The following is a 27,006-nucleotide window of genomic DNA, read 5'->3' on the forward strand; positions in this document are numbered from 1 at the left end:
GGAACTATGGGTATCAAAAAAGCACGCGTTTTTGTGCATGAATGCTAGGGGAGCCCTACTAGTTTTTATACGTGTGTAAATGCGGAAAATATATGCAGTGCTTTTTACCAATGGGTCGTACGGCCTTTCAGTTTTTTGGCCTCGTCATGAACCGAAAAAAATTAAAAGAAAAAAGGTATTTTAATTCGGCTGAAAAAAAGTTTTCTGACCTTTTTTTGCTCATCTTAAGTTTTAACTAATTTTTATTATAAACCAATCTCTTTCTCAGCAAAAATTTCCAAAATCGTGAAAAATTGCAAATGTTTTACCCACCGCTAAAATAAATAATTCTTCTTATTTATTTTGCTTTAGGCATATTAAGTCTTCTTTTATTTCTTTCGAAAATACTTAAAAGAATTATAGCTGAAAAAGCATATCATACATTATAGACAACGCATATTTGTTGTAGATATAGATTCCATATTTGTTGTGGTTTGTCGTGCAAATTTAGGGAATCCAACTGTGTTTGTAAAATATCAAAGTAGCCATTAATTACGAATGGATCTAAGCATTTCCTTCCAGCAAACTCCACTGATTGGGGTTTTTTAATGGATAAATTGTGGCGCTTCGAAAAACTTATAAACCAATCTTTACCTGGCCGGCCTGCTTTAAATGGCGTTTTAAGTTTATTTAGAATGACATACTTTTCAACAATATTAAATACATCTCGTCGAGTTAGTCCCCATTCCCATTTTTCCATTGTTATTAAACATTGAGCAAGCTTTTCTTCTTGTTCGCTGGAAATCGCTGTACTTCTTCCCATCGTTAAGCTCTTTACACCTCGATAACCTCTTCGATGATAGCTCAGGGTCATTTGTGGAATGTTATATTTTTTGTGCGCGCCGTATTGAGTTATCAAACCTCTCTCAATTTCATTTAAAGCCCTTTTTAATATATCTGTATATAATGAATATAGTATATGAAGTTTTTCTACTTGAAGTTCGTTTATAGTTTCTAACCATGTTTGCCTGAAAATAAGGAAAAAATATAGGTAATTAATAATAAAAACTAAAAATATGAATAGATATACAATAATACATACCTCTAATCTGTGTCAAAACTGATACTTATAGAAAATGGTATTGTGATCGTCAGATGATAGTGGATTCTAAGTGAAATCTATAGCACTCAAATTATTTAACGTTGCAAAAAATGCCTTCCGAATGTAAAAAGCACGCTACGTTAAAATACATAACATCTATGACAATTTAACGTTTTAGATAAGTGGGGATATATGATTAAATACTTTTTTCATAGATGTCGCAGGTGTTTTGGCGAAAGTTATTATATTATAATTTGTGTACACACTTACCCCGCGTACACTGTTACCCCACCTGACCTTAATACGGTCTCGCATAGTTTTATCACAAAAAATCATTTAAGGAAAACAGAAATTTACCAAAAGAAGCCTATTACGAGATACTGAGTATGTTCATTGGTAAATCAAACACAGGCATTTAGTATTTTTGTAAGGTTTATTTATCTTAGAATTACTGGTCAATACACAATAATATGAAATAGTGAGAGAATAAGACAATTATATATTCTGAATTTTATGTTAGTACTAAGAAGATCTTTGCTTAAATATAAGTTTTTCAGGTTGCAGTATGGATTCTAGAATAACTTATTTATATGGGAAGCTAATCTTAGGTCAATTATGAGACCAAGGTTTTTAGCAAATGTGATCTTTACATTATTTAATAAAATTTGAAGTTTGGCGCTTTGTATGATATAATTTCTTGCTGCGCCAAATATCATCATTTCAGTTCTTTTTCTCATTTAAAACTAAGTTGTGTACAGCAGATATTAAAGCAATTTCATTAAGGTCTCGATTAATTTTAAGAGCAGCATTTATATAATAAATTTTATAAAAAGAAAAGAAAGTAAATTTGAGTGTCATCACCATATTGAGGTATTGAACAATGGTTTATAAAAGAATGAAAATCATAGGTACTTATATAAGGAGAGGAGTAAAGGGCTCAAGATACTACCGTGTGAAACACCCTGTTTAATCATAATATAATTTGATAATTTGTTATTAACATACACGCGTTGAAAACAATTAAAGAAATAACTTTAAAAAAAAAAAACAGAAGTATCATTTCTGAAGGGTATCAAAAGCCTTGCTAAGATCAAGTAATGTTAAACACTATAGCCTTAAAAATATTATTCTCTTTTAGTAGCAAGCATTTTTTTGGATTGCAAAACAGCGAAATTTTCGCGTTGTAGACTGGTTCAATCAATATCTCCATTTAGATCTCACCTACTTAAGCATGCCGCAGATATGCTTCAGCCAAGAGTTTTTTAGAAAATAAGTTGCTTCAGCTCGCTAAAATTCTGTAAGGAGATATGTACAATTTAATATTAAATTGTAAAAAGTTATTGACCATAATAGCAAAGACCATAATTACATGGCATGTCATTAAACCTTTTTGTGCCATTTACCACATATACAACGTATACAACATGTATAACGAGACATAATTGAGGCGTTTAGAGCAAAAGTGGCCCAAGCCAAAAATATTTTTTATGGAGAAATTCGCAAATGAAAATAATGAAATTTTTTGAAGATTAATTACGAAATTATTAGAGGCGATTGTAAGAATTTCTTAATTTATTTTTATTTAGGTAAGTGGTGGAATATTAAACATAGTTTTTGGACATTTTTTTTTTGAAAAATAAAATTTTGTATGTGGCTTGGGCCACTTTTGCATAACCTTTTTTTTTACTGACTTGAGAGTAAAAATGAATTACTATAGCAAAATAATTTATTTTTAGGTAAACGATAAGATATTTTTAAACAAAACTTAACGTAAACTCTTATTAATCATTTTCTTCTTCCTCATGATTTTCAAAAACATTCGAGTCTTCTTCAACACGTGCATTGTGAACCAGTTGACGATAAAATTTATGGTTTACTGGTGGAATATAATCAAACAAAGATAACAAGTCGTGATATTTCTTTTCTTGTATGGGCTTAGGTCCCTCAAACAGAGGAAGAAGTCTGGCCATGTCATGGAAAGTTTGCTTGCCCCGTTTTTTTACATTAACTTCGTTAAATAAAACATTTTCGTTATTGGAATATTTAAATTGGATAATTTCGGGTTTTTCTTTATCATACCGAAGCCACTGTATTCGCAACCATTGTACTTTTTCATCAGCTTCCGTTTTTTTACGATTCGTTAATGCCTTTTCTAGTTCTTTTGTTGAAAAAAAGTCGCTGGATGTCATAACTACTACTTTGAACGGATTTCTTTTCCTGGCTTCTAGAACCACTTGCATCCAATCATTAGTAGCAGGAACAAAAATATTTTTATAGTGTTTTTTGTTTTTTTCGACTAATCCAAAGTCCTGATCATTTGGAAGGTAGGAGTGACCAGAAACTAAAAATTTATGGTCAATGTTGGTTACTGTGTAATCGCTGGATAATACAATGTATGTACAAAGGGCAGCCATTTTGAAATTCCTATTTTGACCACCGCACTAATCGCTGTACATTACTAGCTTTCTTGTGGTAACAAAGTTCGTAATGTAGTGTGCAATACAGGAACCAATTTCCTGAGGACCCCGGGATGCAACACTTGCGTCCCACATGTACATGTGTACTACGCGAGTTTGAAGATCATGAATTCCAAAACAAAACGTCCAAAGTTGCCTTTTGTAGTACGCAACTCCTGTTGAAATGATCGGCGTTGCCAATGTTTTCATTAAGTCAAATGAAATTACGGTAAGGTCATTGTCCGATTTTGCAGCTTCAGCATCGTTTCTCATGCCTTGTCTAGCAGCTTCAGCTTTCCTCTGGTGCAGCTCTTGTTCTGCTTTAATTGCCTCACTTTCTTGGCCATCTGCCACAGATGCTTTAATTTTAATATTGAAAGCATCACATTTGCGACAACTATCGGATAATGGCGCGTTAAACTTTAAATTAAAATCATTTTTAAATATTTGACGAAAAACAAACAATAAAACGGGTTGTTCAGTTTCATTTTTATACAAATTGTACATTTTGATTAGGTCTAGTTCTGGAGAAAGATACTTGACATTTGGACTTTTTTTTAATGAATAATGGGACTCATAAGCTGGTAATTTATTAATAAAACTTTTCATAGCAGTGACTTTTTCCAGAGAAGTTTTATTAACTGATATTGATTTTCCACGTTTATCAGGCTATGGTTATACTACTATCCATCAGTGCTTTTTGACTTCAATACCCTAGTTATGCGGCCATCAGACACGCCCAATGATTGCTTAAAAAAAGTTTTGCAAACTTTTTTGTCTTCTCCTTTGTCATTTGGCAAAATGTAGCACCTGCTGTGTTCCTTTAGTTTTATATTTTCCGTGGTATAACTTCGTTCTTTGTTTAGAACTCTGACATGTCCAAAAATATATGAAGTCTGCAAAGTGTGAGATCCCAAACTATTAAAGTTTTTGAATAAAGCCTTACGCCATTTTTGTGAAAAATTTTCGTGGCACTTCTTTGAACAAGGGCATTCTTTGGCTTCAAATATCTTGGAGGACACCACCCTCCCCTTGGTGTTCATGTATTCTTCACCAGCAGCACGCTTTCTTTTCCTAATATTTCTCTTCCATTGTCCTTCATTTTTCCTTCTTTTTGCTCCCTAAATAATTTGCTCGCAGGAAGTGCGTTCTATGTCTGTAATATAAACAAAACATCAATCAATAAAACATAATATTTTATTATAGAAGTCAATAAAAACATAATAAAATATAATGTTTTTATCGATTGATAAGGAAACAAACTAACCAGAGAGCTCGCTATCTTCACTTCCAGACGGTAAAAATTCAGAACCTGAATCCTGAAAAGGTTCTTCTATATCTGTAATAAAAAAAAATGTAAATGCAAAAGTGGCCCAAACCCGAATCACCGAAACACAGTATTTTCATAACCTTAAAATACATATTATTACAACTTTAACTGCTAATGTGCAAATAAAATTTAATTATAGGTTACTTACCAGAGCGATCTTCGTCACAACCAGATATATTTCTTTGCATTTTATTTGAAAAAAAAAACTTTACTTTTCGAACAAAAAGTATGTTATCAAAATTACAAACACGTGGTCAAAATAATCTCAACGTCACTGAATACTAAAGCGGCCCACAATGGGTTGGGCCAGTCTTGCTCCAGCAAATATGAACGTGCTATGTTACGCAAAAGTGGATTTATGTGACATCTTGCGGTAAATGGTCGAAATAGGCTTGGGCCGGTATTGCATAATAAAAATTCGATATATTTGTAGGCCATTTTTGCTGTTAACTGAACTTTTTTAAAAATGTGGCTTGGGCCACTTTTGCTCTAAACGCCTCAATTTATCTCGTCATATCTGTTTGTGCTCTAATGAATTAAATTTTAAAAATTTTCATAAATTTAGTATAATAAAAGAATTTCTTTAAATAAAAAATCTTTAATTTACTTATGACAAGTGTTTTGCTAAAGATAGTATCTTCAAGAGAAGACTAAAACTTCGAAAACTCCTGCTTCGAAGAGTTTTAATCTTCTCCGGAAGATGCTAACATCGTTAGCGAAATAAAGTTTCATCGTTTTCATCGTTAGCGTTGTAAAATAAAAAGTTTTGATTAATGCGAAAACTGTTTTGGGATGTAAAAAATATTTTTTATATTGCAAATTATATTCTTTCTAAATTATATTGATTTCGGAAAAAAAATTATAACATTTATAAAAATTATAGAGAAAGTATTTTGAAATTAAGTATATATTCTAAATAAAGGTAGAGTGTCTTGAAGATTGCTTAGATCTGCCCAAGGCATTTGATACGGCACCACATAATAAACTTTTTAAAGTCTTAGAACCTAATGACGTAAAATGAAAAAAAAATCCATAGTAGCACTCAATAGAAAAAAAATGTTAAAAACATATCAAATAATTCTAAATATAACAAAAATTAACTATTTTTTATAATTTTCTTGAAAATACTTTTTGCTAGTTTCTATTTTTCCGAAAATCAGGTCGCAAATGTATCACATGTCCTTGAAATACCTTAATCACATTCTCTATAGATAATAAATAAATTTAAATATTCTTCGTATATGTAATTTAATCGTTATGACATGATTTTTAAGGGACAATTTGCAAATAACAAATAGTAACAATATTGTTTGAATTAATTATTTTTTAACGCAGCGCTGTCGTGGCAGACTGATACAATTTAGGAGCCGTATAGTATTTTCACAATAGGTCATTCTCAACAGAGCAATTAACAAACATAAGAACAATTTATATTACTATAATTTATTCACGTATTTACTATCATACCCATATTAAAAATAGTATAAACCACTTATACACTGTGAAACTGAAAAATCAAATCCTTTACTCACCTTGCTCCAAAAATGTATAATATTTTACCTTGTACAATAAAATAAAGAAAAAATAAGTATATTTAGCAAACAATTATCAAACTTTATCCATATTATTCCAGTGATTTACTATTATTCCATATTGAATGCTGTAGCTTTACAATGTTTTATCGACATAATTCATTATGTAGGACCGGTAAACTTCCCAGGATTTGTTTTACTTTTTAATTTATTGTTTTGACATTGAATTTATTTTGTCACAAATTTTTTTGACTTGTTTTGTACGTACCAGTGTGTAAAGTAATTTTTAATGCACTTGTGTGTAGAAAATAATAATACTTTTTTAAATAATAAATAAACTGAATTGAATTTGTGAATGAAAATGAGAAATTTCTAACATCAAAACATAAATAAGGCGACATATGTAAGTGTATTTTTTTAATATTTTATGAAAACGGCCAAAGAAGAGAAAATATATTTCTTTAATTTTTGGCGCAAAGAAAATACACCTTCTTGAGGACAGCTAAGATGAAAAATTCCTTGGCGTGATCGTACTGGAAAATCACCGATTCTGAAATATTGCCAGTTTCACCCATACAGACTTCATAAAATACATGGCTTGAATACTAGAAACCATCGAATTCACCGTATTTTTATTTTGTTTAATCAATGTTAATTAAAACTGGTATGCAAAGTAGTATTCTAAAAGGGATTTCAGTTGCGTTCTATATATTTTACTGTAAAATTTGGTTATATCTTTTTTTTAATCCACCCTATTAAAAGAAGAAGAAGACAAAGGAAAAAAAGATAAAGAAGGGACTTATGAATAATATTAATTTATAAATTAAAAAAAAATTAGCCTTTTTTAATTTGTTCTACTGTTGTTTTTAATGTTTAAACAATGTTATTACTCAACAGGTTCTTTTAATATATTCGATTTAGCATTTGTAATTCGGGGCTTTTCCTTGGATGACAAATTACATGAGATCTCAAGCATTCTTTATTAGTCTACTATTTTTTTGTCATTTAAAAAGAGAGATTTTGATTCTATATCCGATCACAGTGAAAAGAAATTTAATAAGAAAACATAAACAGGAGGGTTCTATTTCCGATCAGCTGGTGCCGCACAAGTCATCCTTCAATTCCTTTACGTTAAATTCAACCCATTTCTGGTGAAAGCAGTATGAAATGAAAAAAATACTTTAATTCAACACACCTGGTGTTATTTATCTCAGATCTCAACTTTCAATTTATTTGAAAGGGTATGAGGGTTTAGATCGATTTGGTTTGCTATTATGTGCACTATTATAGATATCTAACCATCTGCATTAGAACAAATATATTTAATTATGTGGGATGACACATGATATTTTATATCTGATGATGGTACATTGGGTAAAATCACACAGGATACTAACAGTATGCTATCTTTTAATTTGGAATTTATAGAATTATGAAGACCAATTGCTTGCTTAGTTTGTGTGGTCTCTTAGGTTTTTTGTACTTATATTAATTTTAAACTCGCAGGTATAGCAAAGGTACATATCCTTTATGATATCCTCTTTTTTGTACTTTTTGTCATTGCACTATATTTTAAAAATGAAATATAAGGTTCTTATTTATAAATAGTATTATTGTTTACTATGATGGATCTAAAGGAACACTACAAGTTTTGTACAATACAAGTTAATTTCTTGGATATTTTTAGATAGTAAATAAGTATTTGGATATTTCTATTTATTATCTACTAGTAAAAAAAATTGTTTATGAACAACTTCTTTACAGTTAGTATGAAATAACGAAACAGTTTTATCACGAACCAGAAATCTTTATTTTTACTCTCGACACGTGTTTCGCTAATAATGTTAGTATCTTCGAGAGAAAACAAATGATGTAACTAATAGAGCGGAAAATGCATTTAAACATGGCCGAACAAATCTTAAACACTAACTATATAATTGACTATAAGGAATTGGACCTTTATCCCTGTTAACTATTGAATCTTACTAAACTTTCATATGCATCTAATTTTTTTGTTTCGTGGTAAAACTGTCTCGTAATTTGAGTGTCATATAAAGGTTCCAACCATAGGACTAGCAAGTATGAAATCAATCGCAAAATGAGGCAGAAATTTTAAAAATTGTTTACTAGAAGAAATTTTTAATTTTTTACAATTAATCATGTTTTACTGTTGCCAAATATAGTCCAATAAATAGCAATTTTATGCACAATGACAGCATTTCAAAAATTATTGATATCAGCATTATTGTAATTAATAACTCTGAGGGTTATTGAAAAATTATTATTGAAATATAAACAACTTTTTAAAGATTTTAATATCCTATCTTATCGCAGTCAAAGTAACAACTTGAAACTTGAAATGAGACTCCACTTCATTTTTATTTATAATTTTAAGGAAAAAACACGAGTGAAATATGGAGTGAAAAGTTGTTAGTCCAGCATCTTGTATATGTATATAATATAGATCATATCCTCAAATATTCAACAAATAATATAAAAATAATATATATTCTAATAATATTTAAGACAAAGAAATTTTTTAATTGAGAAATATATCAATATTAGTTGACAGACTGGAGGATACTTATGAAATTAGAAAATAAAGAATCCAGTAGAAGTATTAATAACGAAGTTCATACCAAATCATTAATGATGTTTGCTGGGAGCCTAAAATGTTTCTAGAGATTAAAAATCACTATCTATAGCTTTCTGGAGAGAGTTTATTATGAGATGAATAATTCTGAGATATTTGCAATATTGTTTTGTTATATATCCAGGGAATTTAATTACATGATTTATATAATACTGCCATCTGAGCTCGAAACTTGAGTTCCAAGATGTGGCTTGATTTATATACCTCAACAGCCGAAATTAGGCAGTGGTAACATAGGGGTAAAATATTCCTCTCATTAATTATTGTTAATTGTTAAACCATTAATTGTGACGTTTCATAAGACTTTACTTTAGGTTCTATTTTATTTCTAATCTACATTACTGACCTCGTTTATCTTAATGTCTCTAGGAGCTTCACATGTTTTGATGATGACAACTTCGTATTGTTAATTGAATTGAATATTGGCTGATTGAAACACATCATACTCAATGGCCGAAAATTCGTTAAAGAATGGTTTAACTGTCACTGCAATTTTTATTTGTTAAAAGAAGAAAACATTTAAAAACACAATACTTGATTATTCTTGTAGTAAAATTCCAGATTTTCCAATGCTTTCATTTTATTACGAACCACCTTAAATTTCCGTAAAGTTCGGTTAAAAATCTCCTCACCTCTAGCTAACCTCACTTTGATATGCCAAATGGCAACCCTCATCATTGACAAAATATCCATTACTCCCACACATTTTTGTTTACTACTCGCTTGTAATAATAATAATAATAATAATAATAATAATAATAATAATAATAATAATAATAATAATAACAATAATAATAATAATAATAATAATAATAATAATAATAATAATAATCGAATTTTATTAGCCCAAATATCTTCACAACGATTGAAGATAGTTACACACTTTATTAAACAAAAGTTACTAAATATTTCATGGATAATCTAAAAATCAAAAAAAGGGGATTTTTATTTAAAAATATAAAGTATAATGCAATATCTTGTTTGCGGCTCACCTTGTATTCAACGGCTCTAGATGAAAAGACGTTTTTCCCCACAACATACTAGGAGAGTCGCAAGTAGGATGGGAATTTTTCGATGGGCTATCCTAAATTAACCTCTACAATAAAAAAATCTGGTAAGTGATTATATTAATAATTATATACCAAGAAATTATAGGCAACGGTGATCACATTTAAGTTTAAATAATTAATTTAAATCTTTTTTTTCCCTCAAGAGTTTGTATATTATTTAAAGATAATTTTGATAAGAAAATAACTTTTTTTAACCCTAAAAAAGACGTCAAAAATAAGCGTCTAAACGTTGACCAATTTTTAATTTCGAAGTTTAATTTACTAATCCTAACCCGATACTCCATGTATTTAAACTATATTAAAGGGCACCATCATTAGAAAATTTTCAGTGCTAGTTTATGACGAAAAAGTAACGTTACTGAAAGTTATTCAGTAAATTATTCCTGCATGAATTTTTTTTGTTATTTTTGGTTTAGATGTCATGAACACCAACATTGTTCTTTTAAATGAGATACCCTGCAGGTGATCTGACTTTTTTCGTGGGGTTACCGGCGTGAATAAGATCAGCTAACCACTGGCTAGGGCTGGAAGGGATCTGGGAAAGGGTTTAGGAGGAAAGGAAACTACAAATAACAACCACGTGTTGACTGGATCAACTAAAAATTGATACTTCCAAAGGCCGCGGCACAACTTCTAGGGAACGACAACGAGAACAGAAAGAAAATTAAATCACATTATTTTCAATATAAGCAACCACAACCGCTTTCTGTGTATAAGAAAATAAAGAATCTTTGGAGCAGTAATAAGAAAGTTGGCCAAGTTTCAACTTTCTCGTTCCCGGAGCTAATAAAAACTCTGCAATTTGAATGTGACAAAACCCGCCAAACGATTTATGACATAACTGATATTCAGAGCCATAGGTTCCAATATCCACCCATGTAAATTTATAATCTGCATCACAACATTTATAGGATATTGAATATAAACATTTGTAACATTTATGGACATACGTCGCAAAGGTTTCAAATTAACACTGCTGTCCCACAGGGCAGCTTGCCCCCTACCCTCTTCCTATTATATGTAAACGATCTTCTCGACAAGACTTCTAATCCAATTTACAGCTTTATTGATGACAGTTTATTGAAGTCCTTCAAGTCGCCCAACCAGATGGCTTCAGCCGACACCTAGAGCCATGTCGCCAGGTTATAACTATTAATAACATCATTTTGGAGTGGTATGAGTACAATCTGATTGAGCTTAATGGAGCGAAGGTTCAGGCTGCAGTATTTACAAAGAATGTTGCTTTGCTACGTCAAGCCTTATTATATCCGTCTTACTTAGCCGCTCTAATGATGCTCTTCGCTTGTTGTGTGCGAATGTTGGAAGCAATATGTCTTGACATGATCATATAGCGGGAATATCTAAAGCAACTTCTCAAGAATATTGCTCTCACATGCGATTCATGAGTATCAAGTGCATCTGTAGACGCCTAGAACACAGCTATATCGGGACTCATTTTTATGCAAGTCTGTGGAAGCAACTCTTAAAGCACGTCTTTTCCAAATATTACAACTTGCAGAACTTTATGAAACCACAGACACCTTCGTAGCACTGGCGCTACTCGTGATCCTCGAGTACTATAGGATTTACCATTTTGTGCCAGTTTATTCCGTAAAAAAAAACGTGCTTTCCGTCAATAGCATCTAGGGTATTTGGAAAATTCCATCTGTTATAGAATTGAGTACCAATATTGTTGCAGTCATTTTTAATTAGTGCTTTTAAATATATGGGCTAAAATATTTCCTATATGGCTTTACATGTTTCTAAAATAATTTTGGAAACAGTGGAGTGTCCTACCCTAAGCTCCTGGGAAATATTCTAAAATGATCCTCTGTGGGCCAAATATTCTCTTCGATTGCGTTGCAATAATTTTTGTTTGAACTTAGATAAAATATTGTCAAACTGTGCAGGATACATGAGAATGTATACGAGATATTTAAAAATACAAATGTTTATTTCCATCGACATCATAACAATGAATAGAAATTGTCAATAAAAACTACTAATGCTAATAAAAATAACATAAAATTAAAAGATATGAAAGGAAACAAATTTAACTAAATTTAGTCAATAAATCTACAGTAAAAGATCTCTGTCAACGAGTAAAAAGGGCAGTCAGCTAACATGGTCCTAAGAGTTTTCTTAAAAGATAGTCTCGAAGCTGCAAGATGGCATAATTCCTGCGGAACAATCTACTGCACACAGATTCCACCTGAGGATCCACAATAATACGGAGTGTTATTGGATGATGCTACTTGATGACTCCTCTCTAAGGAGTAAGTTTCGGGCCTGAATAGCTCGAATCTAAGTGAAAATAATGAAATTGGTTTTCAAACTGCTAAGGATGTTAGCATCTTCGGGAAAAAATTAAAACTTAGTCTTAAAGATTAAAAGAAGAATAAAACTCAGTTTCAATCTTTCCGAAGATACTAACATCGTTAGCGAAACACGTGTCGAAAGTAAAATAAAGACTTTTAGTTAGTGGTAGAACTGTTTTGTGATATACCGAAAAGAGCCCAGAATGGTTATTTTTATAAATGTAAAAAAAACTAAGGTTGTTTGGACAGAAAAGGAGCCAAAAAAAATCGTGCGCTTAAGACCACACACTTCTTTATTTCATACACTGACGATGAGAGTAAAAGAGAAAGAAAAATGTAACTCTACAGTGTGATGACTGAGATATATATATATATATATATATATATATATACAGGGTGTCCGAAAAGTCAACGATAATACTGAAGGGGCTGATGGAGCAACTCATAAGCACCCAGAAAAACATAAAATGACCTTAGTAAAAAATCGATGGTTTTCGAGATATTGGCACTTTAGTGGAAGTCACCAAAACCCTACTCTTGGATCAGATTTTCGATTGTCACGCCTTAAAAATAGATATTTTTTAGAATCTCTTTTTAGCTATGCAACACTGAATAACCATTTTACTGATCAAAGACAAACATTAAACTAAACGGCCAAAAAATTTAATAAGAAATCTATTCTAAAATAAAGTATTACTTATTTTTATTTTTTAAACTTTGAATTTGACCGCTCATACTGGACCAAAAAAATTGTACGGCAACCCGGCTAATACCTTAAAAACTTTGCTCATTTAATCTACTTTTTAAAATTACCTAAATGTTTTTTTAACAGTTTACTATTATTGTGTTATAGTAAAAAATAACCCTAATTCACCTTATGATATCATTGTAAAAAAATTAAACTAATTTTTAAGTTATGTTTAAAATGTTTTTATTTAACTTAAAAATTAAAAGAATCAAGAGCCAAGGTAATTCTTATCACCATAGCAATAAACAACAAACATTTTTGGAATTTAGTTTGTTTACAGTATTCCGTGAACTAACTACTTTTTTGCTTGTATCCTAACGGTTCTGTTACCTATTGCTTTGGATTTGTTTTTGAGTTCATTTGGACTGTGTTCTTTGAGCTGTTTGTTTTATTGATTAATCATTTATTATGCCCTTGCCGTATATCGCCCAAGAACATGCAAACATGCATCTCATTTATGGTGAATGCAGAGGAAATGCTCTAGCAGCATCTAATCTTTATCAAGAAAGATATCCGAATTTGGCCCGATATCCTGACTATCGTGTATTTATTAATGTTCACCGCTCATATTCCGAAGGCAGAATGCTTCATGCTCCTGTTCGAGAGGGAAGACCTCGTATTGATTATATTGATCAAGTTTTAGAAGAAATTGAAAATGATCCGACTACTTCGGCACGAGTAATCGAAAGAAGAACAGAGATACCGAAATCGGTAGTAAACGACATCATTAGGCGATTTCAATATCACCCTTATCATGTTCAACGAGTGCAAAGCCTACTGCCTCGAGACTACGAACCACGCCTACAATTTGCCGCAGAATGTTGCAAAAAAATCAAGAGGATCCGAATTTTTTAAATAATATACTGTGGTCGGATGCGAGTACATTCAAAAAGGATGGCTTTATGAACATGCATAATTTGCACAGATGGATCGGCCGACTTGGTCCAATTTTATGGCCTCCCAGGTCTTCAGACCTAAACCCGCTCAATTTTTTTTTACTGGGGTTGCATAAAAGAAAAGGTTTATGCAAGACGAATAAATAATATTGCTGAATTACGGCAGCGAATAAATGATGCAGCCCAAGATCTTAACGCTGCCAGGAATGCAAGATGGATCAATAGGTCATTTATTAAAATATGCCACGCCTGCATTCGCGTTGGTGGTAGACAGTTCGAACATAATATTTGATTTTTAATTTTTTTTTAAGTTAAATAAAAATATTTTTTGAACATAACATAATTATAAATTTGTTTTATTTTTTTCATAAGGTAGATTAGGTTTATCACTCTATCACAATAACAGTAAAGCTTTTTTTAAAACATATTTATTAAGGGTAATTTTAAAATTAAATTAAATGAGCAAACTCTTTAAGGTATTAGCCGGGTTGCCGTACAATTTTTCGGTCCAGTATGAGCGGTCAAGTTCAAAGTTTAGTAAAATAAGTTAAGTCAAAGTTAGTCAAAGTTAAGTCAAATAAGTAATACTTTATTTTAGAATAGATTTCTTATTACATTTTTTGGCCGTTTAGTTTGATGTTTGTCTTTGATCAGTAAAATGGCTATTCAGTGTTGCATAGCTAAAAAGAGATTCTAAAAAATATCTATTTTTAAGGCGTGACAATCGAAAATCTGATCCAAGAGTAGGATTTTGGTGACTTCCACTAAAGTGCCAATATCTCGAAAACCATCGATTTTTTACTAAGGTCATCTTATGTTTTTCTGGGTGCTTATGAGTTGCTCCATCAGTTCCTTCAGTATTATCGTTGACTTTCCAGACACCCTGTATATTACATGCACTCGCTATGAGAGGAAGAAAGAAAGAAAATGTTCGCGCGCACGGTTCTCTCTTGTTTCTACAGTAATATACGAACCATAACTCTCTCTCTTTCTATCTCGACTTATATCTCCTTCTCAACTACTGTTCGCCTCGCCCGACCACACTTCATCGTCGTAAAGCATTCGCTAGCTTACTCCCCACCTCAAGCGTGCGAAAATAAGTGTTATTTCAAAAATCCCTAGATTACACAAGTCCATATTCCTGGAGTTACCGTTACCATTGCTTGTGCATCTACAAAGAATTTTGTTTTTCGTTTCCGCTGTCAATTCCAAGAAATTATGCATTGGCATTAAGTCACTGTCAAGAAAGCCTCTTAACTTAAATATAAGGTATTAGGTACTAATAGAGATTTTATAGGTAATAATAGAAAAAATTATAGTTTTCTTAGTACAATCCAAGTATACAGTGACATCCAGAATGTTCCATTTAAAAAATTAAAACTGGTCTGCAGAGAATGCAAACCAGAAATTACTTTAAAAAATGCATGCAGCAATAATTTACCGAATAACTTTCATTAAGGTTACTTTTTTGTATAGCAGGTAATTACAAAACTACAAGCATTATGCGCGACTTTTTTGCCACTTTGTATATATCTATATAGTTTATTTGGTCAATGTGTCATTAGAAACATCTAATCGTGATATGCAACTCGTTACATTAAAATCGCTGTTTATCGAAAAAAAAACCATTTAAAAGTATGACTCACATTTACAAAACAAAACTTTTTGCGATTTGACTACGTGATGGGGTGCCACCCCCCTTTTTACCAGATAATTCTTTTGCTCTGCACTCATTACCTGTGCAAGCACGTGATACAGACGCGTGCCTTTTTAATTTTATGATCAGATATTATATGCATGCGTAAATTTCGATAAGGAGCACACCTGGTATAAAATTCCCCTTTTCCCTTTGGGCATACATTTTGTTATTATGCAATGATCTTAATAAGGTATTATACTTTTAATTAAATAACAGAACTTTTTTCTAACCCGTTACATAATATTTGATGCTTATTCTTCTAAGTACCGCTATGTTTTTTCACATTAAGGTCTATTTGAATGTGGAAACAGAAATAACAGTCGCTTGGATATCAATAATGATTAGTACGGATAGCATTTGCCTATTATTTGCGATTATTTATTATTTTTGCAAAGACGCTAGCGGACCGGGTATCTAATATACTTAGGAATGAATTATTGAGGTTAGCTATTATACATATTGCTACGAAGCGGCTCTCCATTTTTATCTTTCCGTGACCAAAACAATTAGAAATGAAAATGTTCTATAATTTGAATGCAATTCACTTAGGTAAACGGAAGGTCTTTAATATATATTTGTCTATAGTAAACGTAACTTTTATTTAAATCTTCCCCTGGGGCTGTCATTTTATTATTGCTGCGTTTGTTTACCCTTCAATTTTCACCTTAAGTCGCTTAATTTTTTAAGTGACGAAAAGAATAAAGGAAATCTGTTGGAAAATATTACTATACGCGATTTAATAATATCTTTAGTTTAGTTTGATTTTATTGCAAAATCAAAATATTTGTAGACGATACTTTGTTAAACAAGGTGTCCGAGACAAAACAGTCCACCCTGAAAATCTTGAAATATAAGTTGTTTAGCCAAAAATGGCCGAATACGTCAAATTTAATATTAGGGGGGACATTTATTGACAGAAACTGCTCTTCTCTGACCTCATATCCTTACCACCCAGAGCCCTATGCCAATTTTTTGAAATGAAAATAGGGATCGAGTGATACCTTAAATTAAAGGTAATTTCATTCTCTACACAGTCCTATTTTTATTACTTTTATTTTATCAATTCGTTTTCATGAAATATGAACAAACGTAGCATTGTGTGATATTCTTCAAAAATTAAAATCTTACAATTTTGTGTTGCCTACATGAATTTTCTTTTTTTTTAATATCCAAGTGTTAACTCCAATCAAGAAAAAAACGTCAAAATATGCAGTAAATACCTGCACATTTCGACGCTTTTGTTGGTTTAGTTATTTTTATTTTGGTATCGGTGTTTTGTTAAAGTGAGCAATAACAAGAGTAGCACCACGTATTTGTTTAATCTAGTCCTTATGATATTGATAGGATTATTAACAATGGTTTATACGCTGCAAGAAAGAATTGAGTTGATGGGTCTTTTTTATCAACAAAATAAGTCTGCTAGAGCAGCAGCATGTATTTTTAATGGTAATCACCCGGACACAAGAGTAAATCAAATACAAAAAACAAATAAAAATCGTTTGTCAAAAAAAAGTCGCAATAATTTGTCAAAATAAGAAAAAAAAGAATATAAAAAGGACAATTCATCGATTATAAAAAAAAACCGCTTGACATGCTCCTTATATTAAGAAAAGCATATGTGAACTATCCTATACATAACAAAAAAAATCAGCTAAATATTTCTAAATAATTCCATATAAAAAAAAAATTCCATGTAAAAACTAAATTAAAAAAAAGAATCAATGCATGGCAGATGCAAGCACTATCATTAGTATTTAGTCTATGAAAGAATTTAAAAGGACTACAAGAAATATAATGTTAAGTTATGAAAAAAAAAATTAGCAATTAGGGTGGCAGAAGCGAGGGGCGACAGTAAGGGAAGCCTGACCGCGGGAAAAGCGAGAAAAAAAAGATTATTATAATATAATATGATATGACGCTGAAGTCAGTATGTTGTATTATTAATGACATGTTTGATTCCTTAAGCTTGAGAACCTTTTTCATAGAGTAACTTTAATCTGACATGCTTTAAGAAACCCTTCTTGCTACGTGTTTTGATCTGTTCCGGTAGTTGGTTCCACAAGTGCGCAGCAACAAAAGAGAATGAGCGTTGAAATGATGCCGTATGATGCTGAGGGATCACAAATTTGTGATTAAACCTAGTGTTGCGAATATGACTGGCAGGCCTTAAAATATTTCTTAGATAGGTAGGCTTATTATTATTTATAATGCGTTAAATAAAATTATACATATGAAGTTTTCTCCAGTTTTCCATATCTAAAATTTATATTAAAAGGAAGTCTTAGACAGGTATTTTGTACCTTTTGTATCATTCTTTTTACGTGTGACAGTAAATAATTATTGTATACAGATTATCACCATAATCAAAAAGAGACAGAACTAAAGTGTCACACAACAAATACTTTTGCCTAGAGGGAATATATTTTTTAGCTTATATAGATTTTTAAGACGTAAATAGGCAGCTTTTAATTTTATTTTAATATGAGGCTCAAAAGTAAGGGCATTATCTATAATAATACCGAGATATTTTGCTTGGTTAACAACTGGAATTTTATTACCTGAAATGCTAATATCTAAATTATATTCAACATCTCTTCTGATGTTTTTACTTCCTAGCACTATAACTTAATTTAAGATTGTAGTCTCTTGAGAAGGTTTCAATGCTTTTTAGATCGGATATGAGGGAGTTTTGTGTCGTTTCAATATTTTCCTTATTAATTGGTATATAGATTTGCGAATCGTCAGCATATTGTTCTAAAGTGGCATGTTTGACTACCTTATACATATCCGCAACATAAATTGAGAATAATAAAGGTGAAATGACTGAGCCTTGTGGCACCCCGCAATAGATCGCCTGAAACTCTAAGTACCTCGTGATACCCGCACCTCCGGGAATGGCCACTTGACATTCTCGACTGTTAAAATAATTTTTTTAAAATTGTACAGTGTTCGCTGAGAGGGCAAAATAGTGCAATTTCGCTAGTAACAAGTCGTGATTTACTGTGTCAAAGGCCTTACTAAAGTCGAGTAGAGCCATGTAGGTGCCAGATTTCTATTCCTTACTGGAGCGAACATTATTTAATATTTTTGTAAGACAAGTACTTGTGCTGTACCCCAAGCGAAATCCTGACTGGCATTCTGGAAGAATTTTATGGACTTCTGCAAAATGACCAAGCTCAATGGAAATGTGTTTTTCAATAATTTTTGACATAGCAAGTAAAATACTGATTGGTCTGACATCCTTTAGTTCTAGGGGATTTGAAACTTTTGAAATTGGTTTGATTATGGCTCTTTTCCAAATTGTGGGATATCTGTCATTAACAATACATGAGTTTAAAATATTTAACAGCGGATTTAAGCAAAAAGGCAAACACAACTTTACATCTCTCATTGATATACCATCCGTACTGGTTGCGTTAGACTTTAAGCTAAAAATAATTTTTCTTAAGGTATCAGAGTCTAATAGAGCAATGCTAAAGATCTCGTTAGTAAATCTACTAGTTTTGTAAAAATTTAGTAGCTCTAATGATGTAGAGTCAGCCATAATAGAGTGGCTCAAAAAGAAATCATGAATAAGAAAAGCATTATTTAAATTTTCCGGCAGTTTAAATAGACGGTTTTTATCACGTGTTAGTTTTGGTTTGCCAGCAGTTACCAAAAATTCTTTTCCTCTTTGATGCACTACTTGCTTAAAGAATGCTATTTTTTCTCTGATAATTGCATGCTTAGTGTAGTTTCTTAGTTGCATGTAATACTGTAAGTGCGCTTTTGATTTTGATTTTTGGTATTTTTTGAAAGCCTTGTCTCTTAGTCTAATCATACTTTTTATATTGTGAGTAATCCACGGATTAAATAGCTTTTCAACTAGGAGTTTATATTTAAGTGGTGCATATTTATTTAGGTGATTTAAGATCTTACTATTAAATATATTTACTTTATCGTCAACTTGGACACTATTGTACAAGTCGTTCCATTGGATCAAAAATCCATCCGCAGTAAAATCAGTTATAATTATATTATTTTAGTCTCTAAATAATACCCCTTTCTTGTGGCCAACTATTTTAGGCTTTTGGAACAGGCAATATATGAGATTCTGATCTGTTAAAGATTCAGATACTGCTTCGGACTTGGAGTGAACATATAACAAATTCCGGGTGGCAATAATCATATCGAGAAGGGTAGAGGTATTCGTATTTAAGTTAGTCCTGGTAGGCTCCAAGATTTGCTGGGAGAGGTTAAAAATGTCCATTAATAATTTAAGTCGGTTGACATGCGGAGACTGTGATAAAAAATTAATGTTCAGATCACCAACAAGTATTGTATTAACAAATTTTGTAACTACCCCTGTTAAAATGTCTTCCAAATTGTCTAGGAAAATTGAAATATTTCCTGCAGGTGGGCGCTATATGTTTATCAATAGAAATGTTTCATTTTTTATTTTGTACGTTATACCCATAACTTCAAAGTCTATGTAGCTAGAATTTAAAGAGTAATTGGAGAAAACTAAACCTTTTTTTACATAAAGACCGCAACAAGTAGTAGGTAAATTCCTCAAAACCCGAGCTCAGTGACCGAACGTTATGAAATTGTCAGAACCTGTAGGGCCTCTCAGGACACCGACTAAGCGTCTTGTGTAAAACTTGTATTCATGTCAGCCATATTCATTATCAAACGCAAAGTTCCACCGCAACCATGACATCCCCCAGATTTGAAATTTTATTTGGAATTCCGATTACTCGGACATCCAAATAAAAGGATACTTTTAGGGCACGAAATAATAACGCTACACTTTCAAAACTATCTCGGAGATACTAATCAGTAGCACTAGCAGTAATTTCTATTTAGAACATTATACAACCTAAATTTTATGAGAGCGTCTGCAAACACGTCTAGCTCATGGCCGCCATATTCGTCGTATCAGTCGTACAAATCATCCTTATGTATTGAATTTGATAAGGAAGTTTCAAGAAATAAGGCCAGTACAACACAGCAAAAAGTTTTTTTTTAAGAATTTTAATTGAGGATCAACGTAGTTATGGAGCCGGTAATAGCTTGATAGTATTGTAATGGGATTCAGGAACAAACCTCTATCTGAATTGCCAAAGCTCTCTCAGTTTTTGTGCTACAGGGTGATTTTGAAAAAACAAATTTTAATCATCTCTTATTACTCTTTTATTGTCAAACATATTAAAAAAGTAAAAACTAATATTTGTAGATTTTTTGCGTAAAATCCAGTGGCGTACAAAAATTTTTCTTGAAAGGTCACAGTTTTTGAGATATTGACATAACTTTTATTTTTTTAATGAAATCTGTTTTCACTTGCCAAAAGCTTTTCAAAAATATAAAATATAGTTCATATTTATTTTTATAAACAACGTGACAAAATGATTCTTTTCTACAATTTACATTTTTTAACACGCAATGCGAAAACAAAACTTTGAGAAACATGATATGAATACCTACTTCATATTATCTAATGAAAACGCAGACCAAGCCTTAACAGAAAGAGATAATGATATGAACTTTATCTGAACATGTTAGTTAATCTTTACCTTAGGATTTATAAAAAACCTATTTTGTCACATTTCATTAAAAGAAGATAACCCGGGAGAAGATTATTTCTAAAATTAAAATTTAATATTGCCAATGTGGATGTTTTGACAAATCTCGACTCCGAGTTTACAACAAAGATAACGAGGTAATAATTACCAGTTGCAGGAAAATATATCGAGAGACCGGTGTTGCTAAAACAGAAGTGCAAAGGACATCAGAAAAACATAAATCAAACCTTACAAGTATAAACTTGTCTATAATCTGCATCCTGGTAATGCTGAATCTAGATTGGAGATCTACAATTGGTTTATAAATATGAACTCAGGACAATAATTTTGAAAAAAAAATAATTTGGTCAGACGAGGCACATTACAGTTCAAATTGTTAATAGACACAATACGCGGTTTTAAAGTCAAGAAAATACCCACATGATTTTTCCTAGAGAGCGTCAAGGTATGTTCAGATTTTCTCTCTCCTGCTTTATTTTTAACCAAAAAATAGTTAATAAGATTTATGAATAAACTCTAATGGGTACCTACAGATTCTATAAGAAAAGACTATTAACCACTGGTTTAACTGAACGATATATTCTTCCAGCCGGATAGGGCTGAAGTTCACAATGCTACAAAAGTGGCAAAATGAACATTTTTCTAGGAGATGTATTGGAAAAGATGGATCTGTTCGATGGCCACCACGATCACCGAATCTGCCGGTTTTGTATTTTTTTGCGGAGGTGTTTAAAGAATACGCTTTATTCAAGGTAATATGCCAACAGGTAACAATTAAAAATTGCAACGAAAAATACTTTTGCAAAATTAAAGATACAGTTATTTATTTTAAAAAATGCTATTAAAAAAATATTTAAACTAGAGGACATAATGGTCTGCATTTCAAACAATACTTTTGTTTTATATTACGTTACTATAAAATTATTTAAGTTTTGTCTATATTATATTTTTATAGTTTTTTGTTATCATTTTAATAATTTTACTGAACGAGTGTTAGCTATTGGGCTTTTGTGGTTAAGAGAATTCTGTATTAAATATTTTCCAAAATCAAATACCTAAGTAATGTCAGAATGTTAATCATTTTTTTGCGTTACCTTGGTTATTCACAGCTTTTTACTATTATCAATATAAATTATGCAAAAAAATTATTATTATATTATTAAATATTATTAATAATATTATTATAAAAATTATAAGAAACTTTTATAAAATACTTTTATAAGAAAATTTAGGTACGCCATTGGAGTCTACGGAAAAAAATCTACAAATATTAGTTTTTACATTTTTAAAATGTCTGACAATAACAGAGTTACAGAGGATCACTGAAAACTCACTCTCTTTTCATATCCACCCTGTAGCACAAAAACTAAGAAAGTTATGGCAAATTTGATTAGTGCATCTTTAACCCTCTAATGCGGGCAGGTGGCCTTAAGGCGGACTTCATTCAAATTCCATTTAAAACCAAAATATGTCTTTTATTAACTCTACTGCATATGCTTTCCTTTCGGTAAATTCTACTCAATATTCTAATGTATATTTGATTGCCTGCTTTTTGCATCGACGTAAACAACGCCTGGTTCAAATAATTTTCATTTGAAATCGGGTCAAAAGGCGAGTTCGTACGTGATTGTTATTTTGGTGGAAAGTTTTAAATTGTTTTCAAACGGATTTTGGTGTTAAGAAAATTATCGGTAAGTTATTTGTACCTTATTGCTTTAAGAAATTTATGTTAGTTGTTGCTAAAATTAAATAGGACCACCAAGAGCCCCTCTACAAGCGTACCCGCCTACAGGCGGACATATGCAATGCCTAATATAAATTTTCCTACAAATTGGAAAATAAACGTTATTACTTATAATAGATTTTGCGATATTTTCAATTTTGGTTACTGCCGAAGATGAGTTAAAACTCGATCTTAATGAAACATCTTTTGAAGTTGTAGACAACTTTGAAGAAATAGAGCCAGAGCAACCAGCCCAATCATCTGATAATTCGTCAATAAGTGAACCAAGCACGAAACCAAGTACTAGTTTTGATATACCTAAACCACCCACTGAAGAAGATGAACCTCTTGCTAGTGCTAGTAGTTCAAAGCATAAACAATGCGCAACTTATAAGCGTTCTAATCGTGTCCGACCGCCTGAACCTGCTAAAGAAGAAGATGGGCCAGAAGTTCCTACCACAGGAACGTTTTCGGGAGATATTACTGGCATAACTAACAATTCGCCGGAATTCAAATCTATTATTTGGAGGAAAAAAAATCTTCAATTACACATAAATGAAGTCGTATTTCGGGGAGAAAAATAACTTCCAGCTGCTTTGAAGGATCTAAACACTCCCTTTGATTGCGTTCGGTACTTTTTGAATGACGATTTTTTTCAGCATCTGACCGAACAGACTAATTTATATGCACGCCAAAAAAATATTTCCACGAGGTTCACTACAGATGCAACTGAACTACAGATGCAACTGAACCACAATATATTGGAATACTTATATATATGTCGGTTTATCGTTATCCAAATGTAAGATCATATTGGGGAAGACATTCTTTTGAAGGGATTCGTCAGACGATGCCGGTGTTGCGATTTGAGGAGATTCGACGGTATCTTCATTTCAACGATAACTTAACGATGCCTGGCAAAGGTAGACCAGAATATGACAGTTTGTATAAGGTTCGGCCCTTCATAACACATTTTAACAATGTATTTTTATCCGTACCAATGCTTCCAAGACTTTGCGTGGATGAACAAATGTGCGCAACAAAAATGACTGGAAGCCCTCTTAGGCAATATCTACCTAATAAACCGCATAAGTGGGGTTTTAAATTTTTTCCCCTTTGTGATTCTTCAGGCTTTTCGTATGCTTTTGAAATATATACTGGTGCAGGAGATAATATAATTTCTCCAAACTCTCCAAATCTAGGGACATCCTCTAATGTGGTGGTCCGTTTATCACAGCATATTCCAAATTTTGTAAACCACATCGTTTATTTTAATAATTTTTTACACGTCTCTGGGCCTAGTTGTTTATCTCCGAAGTAGAGATATTTACTCATTAGGCACTGTGCGCCAAAATTGTGTACCCAATCGTAAGTTATCAAGTGATGCTGAAATAGCAAAAAAAAAAGTGGAAAGAGGTTATTCGGAAGAATATGTAGGAAATGCATTTGGTATTGATATAACCTCTGTTTTGTGGCATGAAACTAAGACTGTTCGACTTATATCTTCTTACGCTGGGACAAAAAATTTTGCCTCTACGTACGTAAATGAAGTTCTAAAGTCAGCTCGCTGGGATAGAAAAGAGAAAAGATACTACGAAATTGATTGTCCAAAAATTATCACAGAATACAATAGACACATGAGAGGTGTGGATTTAATGGATGGACTAATAGGGAGATATCACATTCGGATGAAAACTCGCAAATGGTCCAACCGCATCTTGTATCATCTTATAGACGTCGCGATCATAAATTCACTACCAGTACTAGTACCACCGCATTCACTCTGAAAAAGAAAAAATCGAGTTACCAGTTTTTAGGTCGATTGTGGCTGAATCGATTTGCAATTATGGACAAATCGGACGTAAAAGAAGCGTTGGTCGACCATCCTCTTCGTCCCCCAGATAAAACCAAAAACAAAACCCATACCTGTGCCAAAAAAGCGAGCATACCTTCCAACAGAAGACGTTCGATTCGATCAAGTAGGACATTGGTGCATATTCCGTGATCGATCAGGTAAAAAATAGTGTAAATTTCCAAAATGTACGTCAAAAACTCAAGCATTTTGTCTAAAATGTAATTTAAGTTTATGTAACTCTCCAACCAAATCCTGTTTCTTTGATTTATAATAAATAAAAGCATTTTTCTATATTATTTCATAACACAATATAGCGGTAATGCACCGGTCCGCCTTAAGGCGTCCCGTTTTTATCGGACAGCTAGAGGATGAAAGAGACGTCTAAGTAAGTTTATAATATTAGATTTATGTTTTAACTAACAACATTATATAAAAAATAATTTCTTTAACGCAGAAATAAATTTATGCATTAGAAGGTTAATCTCGCTAAAAAATAGCACAGTGTCGCGAAAACCGCAACTTTCTATCCCTTTCCATAAGCGACAAACCCCATAAAACCTACGAAAATGGGACACCCTGTACATTAATTTGATTGTACTCAGAGACCTACAAAATCAGTTGGCATTCTCATAGATACCATGTGGATTATTTTATTTTAATATTTAAAATTAATATTTTAACCCTCGATTCTTCTGTGGTCAGATACTTTTAATTCTTAAGCATATTAATGGACTAATTGGCTGACCCTATTTACTAAGCCGTATTTGCATTTGACATTCCGTACCTTTTGGCGTTTTAACTTTTATTATATTATTATAAATGCTTGTTAGTATTGTTTATAAATACCTATTTTTTTATTCTGTACTATTTTTTAAAAAATAAACTTGTACAATTGGTGTTATTCCAAAAATAAATAAATACTGCGAAATCAAAGAAAACGCACTAAATATAATATTTAACAACTGATACAACATTTATAAAAACTTTTTTTCAGCAGAAAGGTATAGTCTTTTTCTAGGCATATTATGCCTTTTATTGCTAATTTATTAAGCATCTTATTACAGTAATAATAACTTAGCTAACCAAATCTTACCTAGGTAATTATCAATTTAAAATAAAACTGACATTACTAATTAACTATCCAAGCATAGCATAACTTATCACGGCGACATATGCAATGCATGCCTATGTATTTTATTATCACATTAGCAATAAATCATTTAAAAATTATACGATTTCTCGACATCCATCTGGTAAAATAGCCCCTAATAGAGCTACCCTATTATAGGTGGTAAGCCTCCCTATTTAATTACCGTGATAGCATGTGCATAAATGATCGTCTTCCATGCATAACTGAAAGGGGGATAAAATATCTGTATCTATAAGATTATTATTCCCACCAATATGCATTAGTTTTCAATACGTAGTGTACAAGTAGAAATTAAAAACTACAGTGTGGATTAATCAAAAATTATAATGGCTCGGATAGTCGGTAATCAGACTTTATATAACCACCACAATAAATATTTTAAGAAATTACTCGAAAGTGGTTTCTGTTTTGGTTTAGATTTGATCAAGTTAAAAATTTTTTTCCTGTGTAAAAAATATTTAAAACATAATTTTTTCTTTTTTGGCGTTAAATTCTTAAGTTTTCTAAGAAAGTGTTTTTCTAATTTTTATTGCGAATAATATATTTTCCGCTTTTTACTGTTTCCATTTCCTTCCATCTAGTAGAACTAAAATTCACCAACCCCACAAGTCCCCGTCGATGGCTGTCCGTCCTTCCTCACCCTGACTAGCGATCTTAATCTCCCCCATCTTAATCTCATGCCTTCACAATCTAATTTTATAGGTATCCACGTGAAAATTATTTTTAGCCTAGCTTATAATTCTTCAGTGACCTATAAGAACTCCAGTTAGGTCCCCTATCGTTCTACTATGTCAAGTCAGCAGCCAACATACTTTAGTGTTTGGTGCAGTTCCTTTGACTGTCGGCACTCGCTGTTCCTTATTTAATTTTCTATTATCTTTTCTAGTCATAGTTTTGCCACTTAAATGACAAATATATCTTTTACTCAGTCTGA

The sequence above is a fragment of the Anthonomus grandis genome, chromosome 4, assembly GCF_022605725.1.
Source record: "Anthonomus grandis grandis chromosome 4, icAntGran1.3, whole genome shotgun sequence".
Classification (NCBI taxonomy): domain Eukaryota; kingdom Metazoa; phylum Arthropoda; class Insecta; order Coleoptera; family Curculionidae; genus Anthonomus; species Anthonomus grandis.